Raw genomic sequence first — 6,000 nt, forward strand, 5'->3', positions numbered from 1 at the left:
AGAAAATTTATCTCCTCGTAAATCTTATCCACTTCAAGTGTGGATAAGGTGATGGATAATCCGTCGGTAGATTGCTGGGTCAGCTGTGTCTGGCGGTCTTCAACCCGAGAAACCATGTCGTTGTAGATTTGCTCAGACTTGCCATCTACAAATACGCCCGCCTTGTTCTTGTGAGTCCTCTCGTAAAGTTCCATAAGAGACAAGAGATGTCCCGTCTCTTTGGCCTAAAAAACATTTAAGAAAGTTAGAAAAAAATATATATATTAAAAAATTTATTTCATAAAGTATTTAATTACCATTTCCATACGGACACCGGCGTGGGGTTTTTGGCCCGTAGTGTGAAGCATCGGCCCGTTCCCGTGCTCATCGACCGTGTTACGGGAGTTAGAGCAAGACTAGGCAATTCTAATGGAATCAGGAAGACGCCAATAACAGATGAGGCCATCCCACACATCCGTGGTGAGCTCAGCGGGTTTGCCACGCTCATACCCCTTCACGATCCAGTCACCCTTCCAGTTGGAGACCGTGTCCAACAAGCGAACTTTCGCCTTCGCGTAAAACGCTTTCCTCACCCTCTCAGTGACCCCCAAGGCCCAATGATGTCATTGCTGTGGAAAAAATTAAATAAAAATTAAAATATCCGATGCAAGACATCCGTCAACCCCCCACCTGGAAAAAAACAAATTTAAAATATAAATTATTTTTTAATGCTATAAAAGCATTTTAAACGAATTAAAAAAAAATTAATGTAACATACCACAAAGTTCCGTCCGGTCGGTCGGGGTCGATGACTGGTAAACCTTCTCTGCCTGGCAGACAGAGAATGTCCTCGACAGTGTACTGCGAGTAAGGAGCACTCGGAGGCACCATCAAATCGGGATGAACATCGGCGGGCATCGGAGGAGCCATCGAAGGAGGCACAGGAGGAGGCATCGTCGGAGGAGCTATCGGAGGAGGCACAAGAGGAACCGATGGTGCACTAGAAGAAGGCGACCGAGAGACTCTCTGAGAAGGCTGAGTCTCGGGGACAGTCTCCGGACCCGAAGAACCGGGAGCTGAAGAAGAACCGGGAGCTGAAGAAGAACCGGGAGCTGAAGAAGACGACGGGTCTAAACGACTACTAGGCTCACCGAACATCTGTCTGTAATGGGGAGTAAGTCTGTTCCTTCGAATCGTCTGGAAAAAAAATTTAATTTTTAAAATTAACATCAACAGTATAATTCCCTACATTATCCACCTAATCAACACTAATTAACATAAAACCCGTAAACCTATCTAAATTACCTATACTAACCACCTAATCTGTCCTAAACTAATCAAATTAGAGAGGAATTAGCGAGACTTACCATTGCTACGAAATAGAAAGGAAGTGGAGAGGAAGTAGAGAGGAAAAAAAGAGTGAGCGCTCAGGAGTATATTTAAGATTACTTATCCTCGTTATTTCCTCGTAAAGTTACGAGGAATTACAAAGGCCCGTGTTTAGCTTTACGAGGAATTACAGAGGCCCGTGTTTTATTGTACGAGGAAGTAGTGAGAAATTACAAAGGCCCGTGTTTAGGTTTACGAATTATTTACGATGATTAAGCTTACGTGGAATTTACGAGTCAACATTTTACGAGGAATTTCCCGCTTTTCTATAAATACCCGCAACTTTCCTTCTCAAACCACACACAAACTCACAAATCACACACAAACTCACAAATCACACCCTATCTCAAATCACACAACTCAGCAAAATGCTTTTCAAATTAGAAATATTTGAAAAAAAAAGGAAGAGAAGAAAGATATTGGGACACATGTCGGCTAGACTTACGTAAGTCTCGCCACATGTGATTCCAGTATCTTTCTTCTCTTCTCTTCTTCTTTTTTCTAGTTTTTATTCTACGAGGAATTAGCAATGACAGCTTTTTTTTTTTTTTTGGTTACGAGGTATTTACGACGATTTGCGCTTACGTGGAATTAACGAGCCCCGTGTTCTTTATTTTTATATTTCGTCGTTATTTCCTTGTTGTCTTACGAGTGCTTTACGACGATTTCTTCTTACGTGGAATTAACGAGCCCCACGTTCTTTATTTTTATATTTCGTCGTAATATCCACGTTTATTTACGAGGAATTAACGAGTATTATGTTTAAATCCCTAAAATCCGAAACCCCAAGCCCCATCTTCCGTTTCTTCTACTTCATATTTTTCAAACCCCAAACCCATCTACCCTTTAAACTCAATATATTCTTTCACGTCAATCTATTCTTTCCATTCCAAACCCCATTCCTTAACTTATTATCTCAATATCTTATTTATAAAACAAACTCCCACATTACCTTACACAAAATCAAATACATCAATCCGATACATCGACATTCTCGTCATCACTAGAAACATCATCATTTTCATTAAACTCGTCTTCAATAGCTTCTTCTATGGCACCGTCGGTAAGATCTTTGTACTCGTGATTATGCGGATCAATGAGAAGGATGTCATCAATTTCTTGTTCAGGTTCCTCGACTTCATTTATCTGTTCTTCTTGCAAAGGTGGTTCTTCTCCACTGATGATTCGTCCTCGAGGTGTAACTTTGATCACAGCTAAACAATTTATACCCGAATCTCTCATCCGAGGGTATGGAAGGAAGCTAACTTGGTCTGCTTGTGAAGCTAAGATGAAATGCTCGAATTTGTTGTACCTTCGTCCACCGTTGACAGCAACTACACCGAATTTGTTAAACCGAACACCTCTGTTGACGACGGGGTCAAACCATTCACATTTGAAGAGGACGCATTTCAGCTTCAATATCCCTGGGAATTCGACTTCAATAATCTCCGTCAAGATCCCGTAGAAATCAGTTTCCCCTTTCACACATATTTCATAGTTACTGGTCGCCCGGCAAGTCCAACCTTGATTTTATGTTATCTTTTGTTTTCCCCGGGACATTCAATATTGTATTCATGATGTTCTCAAAGAAATTCTTCTCTATATGCATCACATCGAGGTTGTGGCGCAGAAGAAGATCCTTCCAATATGGCAACTCCCAAAATATACTCTTCTTGTGCCAGCTGTGATGAACACCGTAAGAATCAGGCATATTACGAGGGACATACCAATTACCACCCCAACGAACTGTTTCGTTAGCTCCGTAGTAGTCGATTTGCGCTTCAATTTGTTCTCCAGTTAGATATGGAGGAGGAGTGTTTCTCACAACCCTTTTGTACCTAAACAAATTCTTGTTTCTTCGGTACGGATGGCCAATGGGAAGAAATCGATGGTGACAATCAAACCAACTTGTCTTCCTACCATTCTTCAGTTGAAACGTATCTGTCGTTCCATTACAATATGGACAAGCTAATCTTCCATGTGTAGTCCATCCAGACAACATCCCATAGGCAGGAAAGTCACTTATGGTCCACAAAAGCATCGCTCGCATCGTAAAATTCGTCTTCGTTGAACAGTCATACGTCCTCACCCCTGTTGACTACAAATCCTTCAACTCTTTTATCAGTGGTTGTAGGAAAACATCCAGGGACCTTTTTGGATGGTTCGGACCAGGTATTAATATGGTCAAGAATAGCAACTCCCGTTGCATGCACATCTCCGGTGGCAGGTTATATGGCGTAAGAAAGACTGGCCACCATGAATATTGTCTCCCTGACATTCCGAACGGACTAAATCCATCTGTGCATAATCCGAGATACACATTTCGGCTATTGCTAGCGAAATCCCGATGTACTTTGTTAAAATGTTTCCAGACTCTTGCATCTGATGGATGAGTCATCTCACCATCCGTCTGATTATGCTCGGCATGCCATCTCATCTTTCCAGCTGTCTGCTCTGATTGGTACAATCTTTTCAATCTGTCTGTAATTGGTAGGTACCACATCCTTTGGTACGGTACCCTATTACGTCCCCATCCTTGCGGCTTGAATCGTGGCTTCTTGCAGAATCGACATTCTTCTAACTTCTCATCATCTCCCCAGTAGATCATGCAGTTGTCGATCCAAACATCTATCATCTCCGAAGACAACCCAAGACTATAAACAAGTTTCTGAATCTCATAATAAGAATCAGCAAACACATTGTCTTCCAGCAAATACTCTTTAAACAAGTCTGCCCATTCGTTCATGCAACTTTCAGATAGATTATGATCAGTTTTAATATTCATCATTCTAGCAGCCAACGACAAATTAGAGAGACCTTCTCTACAACAACTGTAAAGTGGTTGATTTGCCGCGTTTAACATTTCGTAAAACCTTTTTGCATCTATATTAGGTTCTTCGTCTTCATCATGAGCTACAAATGCATCAGCTACCATATCATGAACCCTATCATAATCTACCATCTCCTCCTGATGGTAACTATGTTCATTATGCAAATGATGATCAACCGGTTCTTCCTGAAAATTGCTATTACTACTACTAGCTTCATTCTGATCATAATTATAACCTTCTCCATGTTGAAACCAGATATAGAAATCTGCTTGATGTATAAATGTCTCCAGCCCCGCAAGGTATTCTTTTGTCACTCTCCCGTTGGCATATCTATGCATATACATCCACTTCCGCAACTCGAAAATATTCCCGGAGCCAGCCATTTTTTTTTCTTTCACGTTTTTTTTTGTTGGTGTGTTTAAAATGATGTTCAAACGTCCCTATTTATAGAAAATTTTCGAATCTGGTAGTTGTAATTTTCCTACGAATTTACGACGAAAATTAGTTAGGTGGCCGAAAAAAAAACGTGTGACAAACAAAGTTGGTGGATTCAAAATATCGTCGCTAAGTAGACGTAAATTATTTCCTTGTAAAGACCACGCTAAGTTTACGTGGAATGTACGAGGATATACGATTTCCTCGTAAAAGCCACGTCACTTTACATCGACTTTATGACGAAACTGTTTCGTCATTACTTTACGAGGAACTAACGCTGATTTTATTTTTCCGCGTAATTTACTCGTAAAGTCGACGTAATTAACGAGGAAAAATATTTCTCGTTAATTTTACTCGTTAAGCTTGTGTTTTCCTGTAGTGTTTAGAAAATAATTTTTAACACTGACCTCATTAAATATAATTTATTTATTATATATTAACATTCAAATAATTTATTTTTATTTATTAATATTCTGATTATACTTAAAACTAATAACTTATATATATATATATATATATATACTCTTAGACGTATATTAAGCTATTAATTTCTGTATAGCAATAATGGTTAATGATCATATGACTATTTGATGGTAGTGAATAGTGATGGTGGTCGGAGATTAATAGCATCGAATAATTAGATACGTGTTGTATTTATTTGTATGTTTTTATTGTGTATATGTTTTTGATGTGTATAAGACTATATTAGAGATATACTTTCTTTTATAATCAATTTTTGTTTGTTTGTTATTATTTTTTTAATTTCACAATCAATTTGGTCATACTTTTGAGTGATATTGAGATGTCAGGCGTCAAGAACTATCCGGCTTCTTTGTTAAGAAAAAGAACTATCCGGCTTGGGTATTGATGATTTTTTCATGTTTTTAGTTTTCTCTTGTCCTTGTTCTTTCAATAATTGTTGAATTATATTACTGGTTGTTGGGGTCAAAAATGGTTACGACAAATTTAACATTCAAAACGTCCGAGGAAGAAAAAAAGAATTTCTCCGAAGAGTACTTTTCGAAATAGATTCTTCCTTACGAAAAAGCTTTACGGAAGAAATAATCGAGATGTCCGACAAAAGCTCGAAACAGGTCGTTACGCAGCGACCGAACGTCCGTCCCGCTTGGTCGCTACGTAGCGACCGATCTCGAGCCTAAGCTCGGTCGCTACGTAGCGACCGAGCTCGAACCCCAGCTCGGTCGCTACGTAGCGACCGAGCGCTCGTCCTGCTCGGTCGCATCGTAGCGACCGAGCTCAAGCCAAGGCTCGGTCGCTACGTAGCGACCGAGCTAGCGACCGAGCTCGAGCCAAAGCTCGGTCGCTATAGCGACCGAGCGCTCGTCCCGCTCGGTCGCTATGTAGC

This window comes from Brassica napus, chromosome C9, assembly GCF_020379485.1.
Source record: "Brassica napus cultivar Da-Ae chromosome C9, Da-Ae, whole genome shotgun sequence".
NCBI classification, from domain to species: Eukaryota; Viridiplantae; Streptophyta; class Magnoliopsida; order Brassicales; family Brassicaceae; genus Brassica; species Brassica napus.